The 19,808-nt window shown below is 48.3% G+C and overlaps 1 protein-coding gene across 1 annotated transcript in view; it reads left to right on the top strand.

Moving 5' to 3' along the window:
* Positions 1-51: 51 nt before the first annotated feature.
* The window catches only part of BMPR1A (bone morphogenetic protein receptor type 1A), a 99,552-nt gene continuing 79,795 nt past the window's right edge, over positions 52-19,808 (top strand). Inside the window, exon 1 of the mRNA XM_066600455.1 lies at positions 52-175. The gene's annotated coding sequence lies outside the window, so the exon portion shown is untranslated. The remainder of the gene's footprint in view (positions 176-19,808) is intronic.

The raw sequence follows: 19,808 nt of genomic DNA, 5'->3' as shown, positions 1-19,808 counted from the left end.
CGCCGGTGACGTCACGGCAGGCTCCGCCTCTCTCCGCGGTGTAGTGCGTGGCGGGGACGTGCACGGGACGGCGGGGGCGCGCATTGGAGTGAGTGAGACGGCGACGACGGCGAGAGGCGACCCAGCAGTGGGGAAAGGACTTACCGGTGCCGAGCATGGAAGCTGGAAGAGTCGGGTGAGTCCAGAAGTGATATCAGGGACGGGTCGGCGAGGGCTTCTCCTCAGTGCCGGGCTCCTGTGTGGCCCCGTGTATCTCTAATTGTTCCCTCCGAGGGGAGGTTAGTTTCTGGTCCTGCAGGGGTTAAGTACTCTGCACTGGCCCCTATATAGTATAATGCCCGGCTGGGGAGCCGCACGGTGCCGCTCTCTACCGCTCTCTACGGCTGGATTCACACGGTGAGCGCGGTACCGTGCCAAGAAAACCGGACCGCTATGGCTTGTAAACTTGTGTGTTTGTCTGAAACCCCTGATCGCCCCCCGTCTGTGTACGGGTACTCGCCATCTTTACGCGGTTTATCGCGCGTATGACCAGATCGCATGCGCTTCCGATAGACGGCGCATCGCAGGCAAATCACGCCGTAAAGAGCGCAAATGTTTTCTTTATTATTTTAAAGCCTCTGCTATAGGAAATAAGGCCAAGGAATCGCCAGGAAGTAAGGCCGTGCCGCCGTGGTACAATCTCGCAGCGTCGCTTGTGTGAGCGGAAGCGGTGAAATCAATGTGTTATCGACACGCAAGTTTCGACCGTATCGCTGTGCGTGAAACTCTCCCGTAAGTCGGATGGCGTGTCGGGCTGCGCTCACACAGGTGTGTACTTCAGTTTGTGAATACGCAGTGTATTTGTGCGCCAAAGTACATTGCTGCCGCGGGTTTTCCCCCTTTTAACAGTCTGTTTACTTACGTAAAAAAAATCGCAGTGATGTTCGTGAATATGCAGCTTCCTGCGCACGCCGCACGTATTTGCGCACATCACTGATTGCAATGGGCTTCTGTGCGGCGTAACGCACCAAGATCGGCCGCGCAGTCATAGAGCGCATAAGAAGTACGTTCGAGTGAGCGAGCGACATTGGGTTCTGCGTCCTCCAGTCGGCGCCCACCGTGTTTACACTAATTAAATATCGTTCAGATTCGCACGATCCAACGCTTTTTTAACGATGATTGTTGCGTGTATACGGCCCAGTTACACAGAACGATTGTTGCGCAAAATTCGTTCAAACAAACGGGAATGACGGTTGTGGCGTGCAGACGCAGAGCCATCCTTTACCATTCGTTTAGTTTTCGTGCGTCGCTCACTTTCAACCAACATAAACATCATGGCGGGTTCGTTCACTTCTCGCTACGTGAAATGCTCCCCGCCGACAGCCGTCCCGTGTAAATGCAGCATTGGGGTGTGGAGATAGACTGGGGGATCTCACCACTGATGAGGCTGCCAGGGACTTCCAGGGATCGGAGAGGTGGTATGTGCGGGACGGCCGCTTCACTCGCTGCTATGGGGCTTCGGTGGTCACATTGGCGTAGCGTTCACCCCAGGACTGGGGGGGGGGGGGGGGGTGTTCTGGTGGTCCAGCGATATGATGGATGAGATGAACCTCATTGGCTGTCTTTATGTGTTCGAGGACCCATCACCTCCCTGCAGCAGCGGCAACTAACTGATGGTGCCTAAGCGCTGCGGGAAACCCGCTTCCCGGTGCGTGGCGCCCGCCTGTGAAGTCTGCGAGCCGGCCGAAGATCGGACTCTTCAGAGACCCGTGCTCGCCTGTAGACTTGCATAGGGGATCGCACACACCGCACTCTGAGAAGAGTCAGATTTTCGTCCGCAACACAAACTTGACAGGCGGGCGCCGTGCGTCAGGTAGCGGGTGAGGATAAAAAAAACATCGCCCGGCTCCTTCACCCGTCCCAATAGCACCATAACTTAGATTATGGCTAGAGATGAGCGAGCGTACTCGGAAAAGCACTACTCGCTCGAGTAATTTGCTTTATCCGAGTATCGCTGTGCTCGTCCCTGAAGATTCGGGTGCCGGCACGGAGCGGGGAGCTGCAGGGGAGAGCGGGGAGGAACGGAGGTAAGATCTTTCTCTCCCTCTCTCCCGCCCGCTCTCCCCTGCTCCCCGCTGCGACTCACCTGTCAGCCGCAGCGGCACCCGAATCTTCAGGGACGAGCACAGCGATACTCGGATAAAGCAAATTACTCGAGCGAGTAGTGCTTTTCCGAGTACGCTCGCTCATCTCTAATTATGGCGCTATTGGTGGCCCGGATCCCTTTAAGTGCGCTATTACATGAGTACCTCTTAGACTCGGCGCTGGTTGACAATCTGCAGCCTGGCAATTGTTGGGAACCCGTGAGCATGCGTGGTGTCCGCTAGTGTCTGTGATTGGGGATAACTTATAGCTTACTGTGTCTCGTCTTTCACGCCAGACAGAATATTCCGCTGTCCCCAAATCCACATGGGTAACTGTGAAATTGTGGCAGAATGCTGTTCTTTCCAACTATGTGTTAAAATCTGTGCGTTAGCGCGAATCGTGGTGTATATTCCACTATAGTGGGGTGTCTGGCGTGAGACGCCCCAGAGGAGAGTCCTGGACACCTGGAATAAGAGGTTTGGGTCCTGGTGTTGTGGCCGTCCGTGGATGGAGGTCCTGTGTGCGAGGGCTTCGTCAGTCACGGTGTATAGTTTGTCCCAGCCCACGTCCCACGATACAAGATTCAGTTTACCGCCGCAGTACATGACTCCCTGCGGTTTAGGATATACCATCATCTTCTGTAGGGTAGGGGTCTAGTCGCTGGGACCCCCTGATAAGGCAAAGCTGGAGAAAAATGGCGCCCAGATAGAACTACGTATAACCCATCACGTACGTGGATAATCCGGACATCATGTGACCGCTCTGCTTGGCATTGGTGTATTGAGATGTACGTGTCTTACGCGCACACACAGAAGTCGCAGTGTGTCCTGTCGTGGTCGTACTGCGTATCAGTCGACCGGTAAAGTTTATGGGATCGTGTAAAAACGCGGCGTGTTTATAGTAATGGCGAAGCGCGTTAGAGAGATGGGGAAATAAAATGACAGCAGTTGGGACTTTTAAAAAAATTTGCATGCGTGAATACAAAGGCAGCACAGATGTAAAAACGAGCGCACGCAGAACGCACGTACATACGCCGTGAACAGCGTACGTTTTTTCACAGATCAAGATTACGCCTGCCTGTGGTAATGAGGCCACAATGTTTTGAGTTCGGCGCCTCCAACGGGTTCTGGTAGTCGGAGGCCGGGAGTGATAATCCGTAAGCTGCAGGAAGCAGAGCTCTGTGATGTGTGCCGTCACCGCGCCAATCTGCAGACCTGCGGATTTACCATCTGGTTCTGTTTGTGCTTCATACACATCCACAGTTCTTTCCGATCTCAGTGATGCATGAGTGGTCAGCGCCAGGCGACAAATACTGGCGGAATTAAAAATCGAAAACTCACCGGCTTCCCCTGGTCACGTTTACACCCCGGGAACTACTATTGTTCGGCCGTGGCAGTCATCCTGAGGGGTCCCCTCTGTGGGGCGGATACAGGAGGTTTGTTAACCCACCAGAACTTAACTGCGACTCTGCCGCACTTAGGGAGGTTAGGAAGCAACAAATCAGATGGAGGAGGAATCTGTCCCCAAGAGCTTACAATCCAACAGAATGTGAGGAGGGACGTAATGGATACATGTAGAACATCTCTCACCTGAACTAATGGGGATTCACACAGACTGGAAGTACTCCGGGGATTGCAGGTGTATTCACCTGTGAGTTCCGCCCGGTAGCGCAGTGGGCGGAGCTTGTGTGTTAGCGACACATTGCTTTCAGTGTGGTTTTGCATGCTACTTACTTTACTCCCGCAACGATGTTGTGAGTCTGAAGAATCGCTGCATGTCCTTCTTCTTGGCGATTCCTTTGCAGCAATCTCTCGTTGGTTCCTACAGGATCTCGCCTGCCGGGCTATTTGCAGGCAAAGCGAAATATTTTTTATTTTTTTGAAAATTATTGGAAGCAGTTTTTTTTAAATTTTTTTTTATTTTTGTCACCAGGGTGTAAATCGCAGGTTCAAAAATGCGATGCGTTGTGTAAGCAGCAATGCAGCGTGCGCTCCCAGAGTCACAACGTTACAAGTGTTATATTGCTAACGGACCTGTAACTCTCTTGGCTGCATGAATGCACTCGGACGCCGGGGCTCCACTGCAACGTGTCGCGCAACTTGGTGCCGCATGACTGTTTCCAAACTGCCATTTAGCCAAATTACAAATCATTGGCTGTATTTTTCTGCGTCTCACAACACACCACTCACCCGTTTTTTTTTATTCCCTCACCCGTGGGAATGCACCCACAGGCCTCCGGCACACGAGCGGCTTTGCATTGGAAAATCAAGAGCGGAATTCCGCCTCTGGATACTGCAGCAAATCCAGCCCACAGCGTGTTATGGCAAAATGCCATTTCCTGCCCACGAGCGGAAATCAATTGCGATTTTTCTGTTCACGGGAGAAATGGCAGCATGCTGTGCGGGCCACACATGGCCGGCTTCCATTAAAGTCAATGAAAGCCGGCTGTCCCGCGGCCATTCTGCAATCACCATTGCAGAAGGGTCACGGCAGCCACGTCATTGCCGTAGTGACGGTGTGGCGTCCTCTGTACTGCACTGGTGCATCGGCCGGAACATCAGCAGCAGAGGAGAGGACGGTGGACAGGTAATCTGGGGTCACCAGCCGGGTATCTGGTCGAACTCCGTGGCGGGTATACCTCATGCAGGGCCCGAGCCGCCCGCGTGCAGGCCGCCTTAGGCTGGTCTCTGTCTCTCTCTTTTTTTTTTTTCTCCAATTCTAACGCTGGAGGGTTATTTTTCTGACAAGATGAATGCTGCAGCCAGAAGGGGCTAGAGAGATATGAGAACTACAAGGAAAGTAGTTTTCTCACACTCATACCTAGATGACTCCTGGCTGGACTCGCTCCTAAGAGATGGATCAGCCTTTACTTTATACTTTTTGCATCCACTTCAGTGTTTGCTTCTTAACCCTTTAAGCTAAGGTAACTATATGGTGCTTGTTCATTTGCTTTAATCCTGGTCAATAGCAGAAATATGGTGCGGGATTAAAGCCGCTGCTGCTGTAATCAGGCAGGAGCAGGTCGGGTCCTCAGCTGTCAGTCACAGCCGAGGACCCGGAGGAGAAGAGAGAAGCAGTTTTAACTGCTTCTGCCTTCTTTCTTCCCAGGTACTTGGGTACGTAGTGCTCAATGTGCTTTATGTACTAAGTGAAAGTGGCAGTGTTTCTTCCACTACACAAGCTGACAGTCACGTGACTGCGAGGATCCTGTTATAGCAATGCTGCAGGGTCCTAGCAGACCCTGATCAGCTCTGCCAGTGACTATTGCCACTACAGAGGGATATTTTCCCCTATAACTGTGGGCCTTATGGGTGCCCCAGCTACAGTAGAAAAGTATGTAATTAAAAAAAAAAAAGTGATTGACCCCCCAGAGGTCTTATGACATCAATGGTAAAAAAAAATAGTGAAAAGAATATGTAAAAAAAATATATAGAATAAAATAAAATATATACATAAAAAAGAAAATGACCCAGAGCCGACGCCAACCAAAACTGTTGCCGTATGCACCTTGTAATCCAAAGCCATACATATATATCAAAATGTCCGATACCAAATGAGGAACCCATTCCCACATTTTAATTTAACGTAAATATACTAATTAAAACAAACACCAAAAAACAGAAATATTATTTTCAGCTTTTTACCCCCAATAAAGTTTAAAAAAGCTGAAAAAAAGTGAGTGAAAAAGATATTAAAAACATGGCGCTAGATGTCATGGGGAAAACATGCAGCAAAAAGAATTTTGATAGCTGAAAGACATAAAATAGGGCCGTAAAATCCCTAAAAAGTGTCAGGCCCTTAAGGGGTTAAAGCTCTGCCCCAAAAACTGCCTGTGTGATTCCAGCCTAAGGGGGTGTTCACATGCGGCGAAAAAACTCTGCAGCAAAATCTGCATCAAGATTTGCACCATTTGATGCCGCAGGTTTTGTTGCAGATCTGCTGCAGATTTCAGCTGTTTAAGGCCCAATGTTCAAGGGCAAAATAGAATTAGTAAATCTGCGCGGGTATACCACATGTGTGATCCGCCTGCACAGGGAATTATTGGGCACCCGCGGTAATTAAATAACTGCGGATGTCATATTTCCCTGGTGTGCGGATCGCATGTGAGAAAGCACTCGCAGCATGCTCTATTTTGTGCGGGTCTCCCGCACGGTCGTCTTCCATTGAAGCCTATGTCCCTTGGCACACCCGCAGCTGTATTTGTGCTGTACCGCGGGAAAGCCGGTTTAAAAAAAAATGTGCGCGGCGCAGACTGCCTCTGGGCCGGAGAAAGAAGATCTGGCCGCGACAAAGGACAGATCCGCAGCGTCCGAACAGGTAAGTATATCTGATTTCTTGGCCCTGTGGCTGTGAGGCATGAGGGACCCGCTGCGGAATCTGCATGGAGAATCTTCGTGGGCCTGAATTTCCCCGTGGACATAAGGCCTTACTTAAATTAAATTGAAAGCCTAAAATCTGCAGCAACACGGTGCAAATACCCCCGCTGCAGAAAATTCGTAGCAAATCTGTGAAGACTTATTGACGGTTGTGCGTTACAAAGTCATGTTTTTGTTGGAAAAATTGATTCTACATGTAAATTGGTCACATTTGTTTTTATACATGGCGCAATTTTACTTTAAACTGACATCTGTGGTTTTTGTGGCATCTGAGCCAAAAAAAAAAAAAACGGATACAAGAAGAAGCATCATTCATTCCTATATACTGCAGACCATTCTTGGATTGGCATCAAGAAACAGCATTTGTGACTACAGCTTAAAGGGGTTGTGTAGGGTTAGAAAAGGGGCGATGGAAATGAGACCCCCTCAGCGGGACCTCTAGAAGTACACGGGCCATCGGGCATCGTTGGTTTTTGCATTAGGCAATACAACCGTGCCCACCTACTATGCAATGTACCCCCGTATTACACAGTCAGGTACACAGTGTCACACATGACGGAACTTGGTGCAGCTCCTACAGTAGTACTGAGCCGTCTATTGAATCCACGGATCACCTTGTGGCCACGTACTGAGAGACGCAGGGAAACCCGCTCTATATGTGCCCTTACCCGCCAGGAGCCCGGACAAGTACGCTGAGAGAAGGTATCTGTCCCTGCATACAGGGCATTTCTGCCACATATTATGCGCGTAATAGTGAATAAAACGTATTTCACTGGGTTTGATGATATTTGCGTATCTCTTGATGTTACATTGCGTGATAAAATCTGCAGCCTGTCCTGTTTTGATGTATATTACATGCTGCGATAGGCAGGAAGTCCTCGGATTTGTGCAACAAATCAGTGGGCCCTTCTGCATACTTTTTTTTTTTTTTTTGCACGCGCGAATACCTGTGTATAGGGCGTAAATGGACAGAACACAACTACAGCGGGCGTAAAGGGGTGTCAGTAGACCGGCTACAGAGTGCTTCCGCCACTACGAGCGCTGGTCATGTGATGTCTGGACTGCGTTTGTGGTTTCTGCTGACGTGACTTGCATAGAAGCAGTGGATCTTCCCACTTCCACCACGTCTATCTTCACTGTCTAAAGGGTGATGTATATTTTCGTACTGGAAGGGGCGTCTCGGTGTGACGCCAGTAAGATGGCGTATATGGAGTCCCTGCGGGTTGTGCGTGTTCTAACGCTGTAGTGTGATGGGGATGCCGGGCGTTATAGGGGAGCCGGGGCAGAAGCGAATATAAACAATAACGTGGCGATTGCAGTCCCTGGAAAACGTAAAGTTCTGAGGAGGTAACGGCCAGATTTGTCAGTAATGTTACATGATGGAAGAAGACCTGTTAAAAATGAAGCGTTGGGTAGGACTGTGAGGGTCCGGCCACACCGGAGGCTTCCCGGGAGTCCTGCTATGTGATGATGGAAGGCGCTCTTGTGTGATGACGGATGGCAGCGGTGACAGAGGTGTCATAAATCCATCAGATGCTCCGAGCGTCTTGTCGCTGTAATGGCAGAAGCCGTCAAAGCGGTAAATCTGCTTTATTTGTATGTCCCTGAGCTTCGGGCTTGTTCACACAGGCGCACTATTATATGTGTAATATGCAGTGAACACAACATGGCTTTGCTCATATTGGCCTGTTTTATCACGCAGTGTTTAATTCCAGGAAAAAACACGCAGTGCGTCCTATTTTGGCAAAGAGTATGCCCCGCAATAAGCCATTGCAGTGAATGGCTCGTGCATATATGCCCGAAACCTGGGCATTCACTGTGTAAGGACCTTTCTGCGCCCCTTTTTTTGTGTGTGCTAATACGTGCTGTTTGCATGCACAAAGACCTGTGGGCAAAATACGCCGGCGCAAGTTATTACCGATCCCCATACGCAGCATATTTACACCAACTAAATATGCTTACGCCCGTGCGAATGATCTTTTAAAGGAATCCTGTTGCGTCCCCGCAGCACCATACAGTAAGGTGCTGTTAGGGACAGGGAGGCGGTCAGGTATTTTATATACTCTCCTGTGTTCCAGCACTGCCCCACCCATTCGAAAATTGCGCAGCACTGGAAAGTCAGACTCTCTTTTTAGAGTCATCTGCGCATGTTCACCCCTACAAGTCTATGAGGGCACGCATAGGACCCTGAGAAGAGTCAGATTCTGCAGCGCCGCATGATCATTGGAGGACGATGGCGCTGGATCACAGGAGCGGGCGACTGTTTATGTGGGGTTGTGGCAGGTTCCCTATCGACCTGACTCACCCAAAAGGACTTGGATTCCGCAAGCAAATTTCAGCAGCGGTAGACTTGCTATCCTTCGTGGAAAATAATTGCAAACGATTGTGCATGCGTGCGTTTTTTTTTAACGTAGATGTACACGTTTGCAAAGCGTATTGTCTGCACGGAAGAAAGATCTCTCTCCCCCTCCAACAAGTTGTGAGCGTTTCTGCTTCTCATAGGCAGTGTTAATTGCGTATGGGTTGCGGAACGCTTGCATCCATAGACATCTATTGAAGCTCTCCGCGTGGAAACTGCACTACTGTAGAGCATGCTGTGATTTTTCTTCTGCTCGCAGAATACATGGCCTTCAATGCCCGCAAATCTTCTGCGCAGACGGCGATCACGGAAAACTTAATTCAAACCTGTTTGTGTGAGCCCGGCCTTAATCTAAAAAAGTTTGTAACATAGGGCAATGTTTTAAGTTGCTTTTTGTATTAAAGGGGTACACAGGTCACATGGTGACTGTAACTCCCTGCTTCTATCTACTCCTATGGATTTGTGTGTAATGAGACCTCGGATTCTGCCAGCGAAGTGCCTTATTGCTCCCGGAGGTCACATGACCTGCCATCAGGGGATGCCCGGGCTTTCTCTAGCTTCTGCCGTGACTATATTCCATTATACGCCTTCAGTTCCACAGAACCAGTGTAATACCAACATGTGGCTGCGGGCATGTGGGACATGGGCGGCATGGCGGGTCAACACCCCCAAACTTTTCAGAACTGTGGAAAACCGAATTTCATAATTTTCAAATAAAATACAAATGCTGGAAACTTTCTAATGTCCTTTGGGTGCCATGAAAATGGGTTGATTCCAGCACTAAGTCTCCTGCAGATCATGACGGGAACATTGCAATCGTGTCCTCGCAGTTCTCTGATCTCTCGGGGGACGGTGGCTGGGCTGGTTTGTGTTGCTCAACGGAAGGGTTAAATACCCGAACTCCCACACTCTGCTGGTTGACATTTTGCTGCGGCATCACGAGAACGAGCGAGGAGGAATAATCCGTCCAAAGGTGAAAGTTTGACATTTTCTGTTTGTCTGCAGGACTTTCTAAGTGTGCGAGAGATCAGCGCGTACAGAGACCCGTGATACAGACATTATATGCTCCTATATTGGGGATTGCACTGTAAGCAATTTCCTAATATTACTTTTCTGAATGACTGACTGCTTTTTGGAAGAGGGAAGCAACTCCAGGAACCTTGTGATGCGCCATCTGTTGCCCTGGTGTTTGCGGGATGTATAAAGTGTGGCAAAAGTTTATCCCCCTCCCGGGCAGTTTAGGACGAGCTCTGCTTGTTCTGCAGGAAATAGATGATATAGTTTTGGACTAGTGAAGCATCTTCTACTTTAAACTGCTTTAGTTCTATCAGGGCTGCGGACATTTGCTGTCCAAGTTAAGAAATGAGGCTTTAACATGATACCAGAAGCACATCAGTAGCCTCAATAGAACTGGAGCTACAGCCGTTTGAAGTGGGGTCAGGAATACTGAATTCACAGCTGATAATTTTCAGTCCGGGTTTTTTTTTTCTTTAAGGCTAAAATTAGTAATGTCACTAAGGGGTTAAAAAAGAATTTGCTTGTAAAATAGACTGGTTCCACTATTCTGTCCTAGACAGGCAGCTTGTGATAAGAAGCCACTGAGATCGCTGTCATTTATTCCAAGTTGTGCCGTATAAGCACTTGTATTCATGTCTAAGTTTACCGCGCCAAAGTTCTCACGTTGGAGGCAAAAATTGGAAATTGTATTAGGCCGGGCTCACATCTGGATTCTGCGTGTGGGAGCCTGGCCGGTGACCCTGCGTACCTCATTTTCTTGAATTGCATATGACTGTGGCGCTCGCTGTTATCACGTGCAGTTCAGTTTTATTTTTGAATGTTCGCGTTTTTTGCGCCGTTGCTTAGTGATGATGCGGGTACCTGCGCCTCGTGCTCCATGTTAATTGCGTATGAGCTGCGGGTCAGAAGGCTACTATTGATTACAATGGAGGCCAGTTGCAGATTCTGCTATTGGAATCTGCCCAGCCTCAGAATATATTTCAAATGGTTCTGGGAAACCGCTGCCTTTTTGAAGGGATGACCATAATCTTCTCCGTGATGCTCCTCTTCTGCATGCTGCCGTCGTAGTTAGAACGTGCTGAGATTTTTCTTCTGCTTGTATCTCGCACAATATGTGTGAGCAGCAATATGACTGCCTATGGGAGATTGGTACAATGTATTCTGCACGCAAAACCAGTGTGGGCTCACATGGCTGTGTGTATGGGAGTATACCCTATTCCACGCAACCAGCGTGTGGACTAGTAGGCGGCCATGATGCCACTCGCACATATTGCGTGAAATACATGCGCAAGAAAAATCATAGCATGTTCTATCTCGCCATGTATTACGCACGTATACATGCCGGGATGGCATAGGGGGATGGGCGGTATACAGCCAGTACACAATGTTATTACTTTGAGCTACTCGTGTGCCTCCTGTAGGCGTCACACAGTTTATAATGGCTATCTGAGCCCGGCCTAAGGAAATCTAGTATGCGGACATAATGATTTGTTTTACAAGGACATCGTATCTACTATAAAGTTGGTATTCACAGCTTATGACTCTAAAGGAACATTCTGTCCAGTGTAGAAACCCTAGTTCACGTCGCGAGTATCGCTGTCCGACTTTGCTCTTGGCGCTGCGTAGAACATGGGGAATCCATGTTATTTTCCTGGAGTGGTCCTTTACCTGTAGACCATGAGCTGAACCTCGTTAGTCCTCCCCCTGCAGCCGGGTCATGGAACTGCAATGTTCTAAGTCCGTATGATGGTCGTAGGAAAGTGGTTGGTACTTTGTAGTAACTTGTCCTTGATGTAAGGCTGTTCACATCTGCCGTGCTCATCTCCAGCACATAGATGGACCCAATTATAGTGGTCTGTTAGTGCCAGTCATGTTTCAGCCCTTTTTTAAAAAATCGTTAATTTCAGCAAACTGCTCAAGTCGTCCATTTTTCGGAGATGAACCGCAAAATCGTGTTTGACTATGTATTTAGATAGGCATGCTTTGTAAACTTTTTTTTTTTTTTCTTCTTCTTTTCCAAATATTCCCCCTTGGCAGCGAGTAGTACAAGCGTGGGGCATTCTGTCAGTCTGCTTGTAGCAACTCCCCAAAATGCATCTGTCTTGTAAGTTGCACGTGTGGGACACCCCTGACCGATGGTCCTGGAGGAGCACGGTTGGATCTTCTTGGGGTATCCGGAGTGGCCAAAAGATGTTGTTTTCACTGAACATACTTGTAAAGACGGGAGGAATGTTTTGAGTTTTCTTGCTGTAGTGTGAGACCACAACCAATCGGATGGGTGCCGGAAGGGATGGCATGACGCAGCCATCTGTGATTCCTGCAGTTGTCACCAGCCACACCACCTCTGAAACATCCCAAGACTGGAACAGAGGTTCCTCCAAAACAGACTGAGCTGATGTAAACGGGAAGCAGGTGATCCAACTTGGACCCAGTCACCTCAGACTTTGATTCCTCTTTGTAGAGAACCACCTTCCTCTGACTAGTGGTTAATGCTGCCCATCGCAGCCAATCGCAGTGCCGCTTTCATGGCATATTCTGTCTTGCGTATCTTTGCACGCATCATGTGAGCAGCACAATTGAAAGTCTATGGCAAATGGGTACTGCATATTACACGTGCAAAAACAGCATGTAATATGTAGTAGCATACAGACATGTGAGACTCGCCCATCTAGGAGGTGTAGACAGGTCTACTCTTCTGCAGCATGCCGAAATTGTGTAATATGCAAGCACAAAATAGAACGCAGCATGCTCTTTTTTGCCGCGTATATAGCCAGGGGGTTCCGTTTGGATGGGGAATTTTCCCTTTCCTGCTAAAATAACGGAGCAGGAAAACTGAACCTTCTCCCCCCACCTCCATGCAGATGTGAAAGCAGACTTAATTTTGAATGTGGCGACTTTTTTTCCTTTTTTTGAATCTCTTTTGAATCTGTTCAGAATCTAAAAGAAACAATGGAGCTGCGATGTATTAGTGGTGTGAGGTGACCATCCTGTAGTGTGGAGGACCACTTACCTGGGCTGAGGATCACTGTGTAGGAACGCCTGCTCCCAATCCTTGCCATCAGCCAACAGACGCTACCTTGCTGATGAGGCACGTTGTTAGTAGCAGCACAACCCTGGGTGAGCGGTGGATGTGCTGCTGGCAGATAACAGATGCTAAACCACTGTTCATGGGGTGTTTGGGGAATCCTCGCTCCTTCTGCAGGTGGGCTCATCACCTAAAGACCTTTTGGCAACTCTTGCCTCTGTTGCCCCTGATCTACGACATGATACCACTTGGTGCTTTTTGTTGCGTTTTCGCTCCTTTTTTTTTTTTCCTTGTCCAAAAATGACTGTCAAAAACGTCTTGTAATCCAGTTGTTAATGTGGTATTCCGGAGACGAGGCAAACCCTTCCTGCTTGTTGCCGTTATGCTCCTCTAACTTATCAGATTGAACTCGTGCCTTATTTCACCCATCTGCTTTTACAGCCGGCTTCAGATTTCCATATTTAAATTAGCCGCTAAAACTACATCTCCCACAATGCCTCACTGCCAGTTGCTGATGAGTGTGCAGTTGTGAACGCACAACCTGTCGTCAGTACAGGATTTGAAGGCACTGAGCATGCCTGGCTGCTAAGACTGCGAAGCCTACAGGTCTTAACTGATGGAGAACTACGTAGGGGGGCCGCAGGTAAAGCCGGATGTCTGCAGCTTTGTAAAACACGTTATAGCCTATTGCAGAATGATATGCTATTGTGTCCCTTTAAATTACTGCAATAGCCCTTTAATGGGGAGAAAATGGTACATCATGCAGCGCTGTATTTTCTTTGGTGTCCGTCATATAAAGGATCGTGCTCGCTGCTATAACTGAGCCGATATAACACACCCAGTACAATTTGTCTTCCTCAGAACCAAACAAGTACGCCCGCTGGTAGTTGCCGCGCGGCCCGCTTGGCGAGTGCGCGTTAGTTGCCGCGCAGTATTGGAAACTGTATTTGTTCGGAATGTGTTTCTGATTTGTCGGCGCGTCTCGGGTTGCTTAGATTCTGCCATAATTCAAGCCTTCTGCTGCTAGAGATGAAGAGGGAAACAAGTTATCTGATATAATCCACTCTTCATTTGGTTCGAGGCAAATGGTCAGCTGCAGCCAGTATACTTTACGCTGCAGGCAGAGGGGTAGGTCGTTCACGAGATGCATCACCAGCCTTATGAGACAAAACGTGTTCTAAAGGGGACCGCTTACCAGTAGGTTTTTGTCAATGAATGTGCATTGAGGGTCTTGCTATGCCCGAAAACCGACTTTTACAGCAGCATGTACGTTATGCTAATGGCATCCCTGGAAATCAGGTTGGAGCTGGGGGGCTTCTTGAGTCAGTCACTGCTTGAATGGCGCCCGATGCTCCTTGATGGACACTTAGGGAGAAAACTTACTAAGCCCAGCATTTCCTGTGCCAAGTGTAGTACAATTTTCCCGGGCAGACTGTCTTCTGAATACACAAAGCAGGGCACACTTTGTATGCGGCACATGCCCGGCAGCTCAGTGCGTCTAGACAGATGTACGCCTGGTCCACTTCTGGCATAATTCATACAGATTCTGGTGTCCATTATTTGTAATTTTGACGGTTGGGAGCGGCCACTCCTGCTCCGCTCTTTGAAAAAGTGGTCAAGTTGACGCAGAAAGGATCAAAGTCACAAATTTTTGCGGTTGTGCAAAAATGTCCAACTTTTTTACATGAGAAACTGGTGTAAAACCTTTCATAAACGTGCCCCATGGACTTCAATGGGAGCTTTTCCTGCAATTCTACCAACCTGAGCAACATAGCAGCTCCATACAGTAATAATCACCTTATTTAGCATCAACATATTCCATGTTATCCTTGGCTTTTGGAAGCAAACTTGAACATACAAACTCCATGCGGATCCTTTCCTTGGTCTGATAGGCCACAGTGCTACGAGGCAACAGTAGTAGCCACTGCCCCAGTAGTGCAGCGGCTCGCGGAGGCTTGTGGGCAGCAGATCACCGCTGATCTACTTGTGAGTCCTGACAATAGGCCAACGGAAGTGTAAAGCTGGACAAGTTAAGTCAGCTAAACACCACTTTTTCTTGTGATACAGATATAATCCATGCAAGTTACCGACCTAACTTTGTAAATTGGCACAATACGTATCATAGCCACATCTTAAATTGGCCTTTATGATAGCAGCATTGAAAACAATAGGCAATGCGAGGAAACACACAAAGATCGGAGATGCCGCAGTGAAATGCGGGGGAAAAAATTACTGATGTCTGTCATCCCATTCAATAGTATGGGGTTAATATTTGTGTGTCGTGCAACGCACAAATCTCGCAAGAGAATCTTGGCCTCGTGAAACCAGCCTAATGCCGCTTTCACATGGGTGTTTTTGCCACAATACAATATGTGAAGCCCATGCTTTCCAATGGGTTCCTTCACATTAGTGATGTTTTCTCTGATGCTATCTTGCAAGAAAAAAGAATTGCAGCATGCTCTATCTTGCTGCGATTTGTTAATTTTGGAGCCCATGTTTCCCTATGGAGCCTCCTTGTTTATCGCATCACACAAACTTGTGATTTTCATGCAATGCATTTATAACATTAGAAAATCTTACTGACTTTTGTGATTTAAAAACTTGAGCAAGTTTATCACGGGCGGCAGTGATGGATTATTCTCACAAAAAAGCCACTATATAATAGGAATTAAGACACAAGGCAAAATCGCTGTAGCCCGTGTGAAAGAGGCCTAAGAGATTTAAAACAAAATGTTTACAGGCGGTTTTATCCATTCTGCAAAGAGTTCTATGCTTCAGCCTCAAGCAATCATAGCCCGCCTGATCTTGAATTACTCATCGGAAATGCTCGTCCTCCACTGCAGCCCTGCAGGAAAATGCGCACACAGATTTGCTGCTTTCAGCATCTAATGTTCAGCAAACTTTTTAAAATGCTCAACAATTGTTTTTGTACATAATAGTTACTTCAGTTTATTTTAAAGGGCCACTTGTAATTTTTTTTCTTTGTTTATGTATCTATCCCCTTCCCGGTATTATTGTACTTGTCACCACCGGAAGCTAGGGGTTTGACAGGGTTTACTTGGAGGAACTCCCGTGTCGCACCTCGAGCTGCCGATGGGCTGACTTCTGTAAAGTCCTAGAGCATGTGTATATATTTTTGGCTGCCCTGGAGAGCTAGGGTTAGGGATTCTTTTCCTGTTAGGCTTACATTTATTAGTTGTAAATGCTACCATGTTACACCTGTAACATGGAAGCATTTACAGTTAATAAGGCCAACAGCAAAACAATCCCTAACCCTCCATCTCCCCTGCCCAACCAGTAGCTGCCACCTCCGCTGACTGCGTGATGCTGGCAGTGCTGCAGGAATCCCCCTGCAGTGAGGCAGTCCCACTGCTTCGGCTGTGTGTTGGTTGCCGGTGGAGGCACTCCCAGCTATGCCGCTGTAGTCCTTGACTGACTACACTCTCCTGCCGCTGCTGCCTCACCATAGTATAGATCTCCTGCCGCCGCCGCCCCGGAGAGAAGGGAGACAGACATCATGGCCTGGGAAGAATCAGCAGCAGCAGGGAGCTAGCATTCATTCTATTTTCAACGTCTTCACTCCTGCAATACTGCTTGAAAATAAATCTCAGGATGTTCCTTCTTTTTGCTATATCGACCATTGTTTTCAATGGGATCAGTGGCAGCAGCGCCAGCCCCATTGAAAACAATGAGAGAAGATTGCGATTCCCTGCTGCAGCTGTGACAGCAGCGGCAGGAGATTCCTTCAGCCCTGCAGTGATGCGGAGCGGTTTCCATGTGAAAATTCCCTGTATCCAGGGTTTTTCGGAAGGATTGCGAGTGCAATATCGGGCCGTGAATCATGGTCCAATATCACCCTCACAAGTGTGAAGGAGTCCTAAAGGGGAATATAGACACTCCTATCACAGTGATGATGCTCACAAACCTGCTGTCCAGTTATAATAGAGGAGATCACAGCTCAGCCTTCTGACTGTATACTTATTGTTTGTAGTTTAGATGAATATAGAAGGTAATAATTATTAAACCCATTTCCCAGCAAGCAGAAATGGTATAGCCTCTAGCTAATGCTGTGCTGATGTTTTATGGGACTGATGTGAAAGTGAAACCAAAAAATAACACCCTCAAGATTGTGCCTGATAAGCATCAGACAGGGAGCTGCACTACATGGAAGTGGATGCAGTACACAGAGGAGACCTCCAGAGTGTGACAGGCATGTGTAATTTAGTTTATGGTAGTCATTGGACATGATAGGATCCCTTTAAAAAAATTCTGCATTCTGAATCATTAGAAGAGAAGTAGAGCTCCACAGTAACTTGGGGTTTCAAGGACAAATGCTGTTGGCAGCTTAAAGGGGTTTACCATTTCTTCTCGGGATAGGTCTTCCAATAATTGATCGGCAGGACCTCTGCTGATCGGCGGTTTGCTGGAGCTGCTGTCTGCTGGAAGCCCCCTGCTGCCGCTTGTAATGGTGCTGGACAGAGTTCCCATTTGGTAGTACAGAACAGGAAACCCCCTTAAAGGTGCGATCACACAATGCAGAAATGCAATTTCTTGCGGAATCTCCGCAGCGGATCCGCAGGTTGGAGTTACAGTACACTTACAGCAAAAAAATCCAGCATTTTTTTTCCTCTACATGTGAACAGGATTTGCTTTAATCCCATTCACTTTAATAGTAAGCGTTTCCGCAGCCTGTGAGCGCACCCTATAACCGTCGTAAGAGCTCCAACCATACTGACACGCTCACGTTGTGACTTTTTCGCGCACAGAGCAGCATTGAGTTTGCGTTGTATTCCTTATTTGTAAGCCGTTATCCGGTCCGTGGGACGTTGCCCGCGGCGGGCTTCCTCACTTTGCTCGCTTTCCGGGTTTGAACTGCAAAAATGCAGTTTGCAGAGCTGAAATAAATGGTGGTCTGCTATAAACCTCGCCGTCTCTCTGACTGATGCCGTTCTCCTGTAGATGTGCCGGATTCCCCAGACAGAAGAAATGTAATATCGATGGAAAATCTGCTTTAACTTTGTTGTTAGAGAAAATATCCCGCTGTCTCCTGGAGCGCTCTGGTCTTGGATGATTCGCTGCTTGCTTTCATGGAATGTTGGGGGAAAGCAATAGATGGCTGCTTAGTAGGGAACAGTTAGTGCAAGCACCTTCCACAGCACCGTAGTATGGACTTCATGATCTGCCACCAGTAGTAATCCATTGTGCCATGGGATCGGGGACTTAATTGTTACGGATTACCCTGATACATAATAATCGCTCAAAAAATCGGATCCTGCCAATTTGAACACTAATTGTTCAGTATAAACACGGGCGCCGATTGAACAGCGAATGAGAATTTGTTTGTCGTTTGCACACAGGCATAAAAATGGCACGTTGTTTGAACATCAATCATTTAGTTCACATTCACTGGTTAAGTCAATATGAATGAACGATTTGCTAACGCAATGCAAAACAAATCGCGAACAAGTTATATGCAAACGATTGATCGCTACGGTACAAGGGGCTTTAGGCCATTCTCACACCCGCCGCTTTTTACAGCATTTCACATGCCACGCTAAACGCTCTACAACGTTGACTACAATGGGACGTCTCGGACTGGGGTTCTTACACCGCGTTTTTCAAGCGCTGTGTGTTCTATTTTTGTCACTTAAAGGGGTTGTCCCGCGCCGAACGGGTTTTTTCTTTTCAATAGCCCCCCCGTTCGGCGCGAGACAAACCCGATGCATGTGTTGAAAAAAAAAAAGGATAGTACTTACCAGAATCCCCGCGCTCCGGTGACTTCTTACTTACCTTGCGAAGATGGCCGCCGGGATCTTCACCCTCGGTGGACCGCAGGTCTTCTGTGCGGTCCATTGCCGATTCCAGCCTCCTGATTGGCTGGAATCGGCACCCGTGACGGGGCGGAGCTACGAGGAGCAGCTCTCCAGCACGAGCGGCCCCATTCACCAGGGAGAAGACCGGACTGCGCAAGCGCGTCTAATCGGGCGATTAGACGCTGAAAATTAGACGGCACCATGGAGACGGGGACGCTAGCAACGGAACAGGTAAGTGAATAACTTCTGTATGGCTCATAATTAATGTACATTACAAAGTGCATTAATATGGCCATACAGAAGTGTATACCCCAACTTTGTTTCGCGGGACAACCCCTTTAAGCGCTTTTTACCGCAGCTCATCACCCATTACAATAATTGGGTGCATCAAACACTGTAGAATGCTTTTGAAATCGCGGTTTTGCTAACACGTGTGCGCGAGAGTGGCCTTAGGTGCAATTTTAAGGGACAGTAACCCTGCAACAGACATCTGATGGAACATGATAGTAAAAAACGCTCTAAAAATTCCAAGGCCATCGGAGGTGTTTGGATGTCCTCCTGCACCCCGTAGAATGATGTGTGCCATACTATGTCTCCTTACAACAGACCTGGGCAAAGCACGGCCCGCGGGCCACATCCGGCCCGCTGAATAGCTCGGACCGGCCCGCAAAGAGTGTCCTGGTGACTCACCAATGAGTCCGGTGTCAGCAACGGGAAGCAGCAAAACTAAGGCCTCATGTCCACGGGGAAAATCGGGCCCGCTACGGATTCTACATGTAGAATCTGCAGCGGGTCCCTCCTGCCCCGCGGACATGAGCGCTGAAAATACAAATAAATGACAATAAACTCACCTCCCATCCGCTCCGTTTCTTCTCTTCGCGGCGGCGTCATCTTCTCTCGTCGCGGCCGGATCTTCATTCTTCGGCTCGGCGGATGTGCACGATGACGTCGGTGACGTGCCCCGCGCATGCGCCGGGCCGAAGCAAAATGATCCGGCCGCGGCTGAGAGAGGATAGCGCGGCGCCGAAGAGAAGAACCGGAGCGGGTAAGTAAAATGTGATTTTTGTGTCCCGCGGATCCGGACGGCTTCCATA

Source organism: Eleutherodactylus coqui, chromosome 4, assembly GCF_035609145.1.
Source record: "Eleutherodactylus coqui strain aEleCoq1 chromosome 4, aEleCoq1.hap1, whole genome shotgun sequence".
Lineage (NCBI taxonomy): Eukaryota > Metazoa > Chordata > Amphibia > Anura > Eleutherodactylidae > Eleutherodactylus > Eleutherodactylus coqui.
Note: the sequence above shows the minus strand (reverse complement) of the source record. Positions and strands in the feature narration are given on the sequence as shown.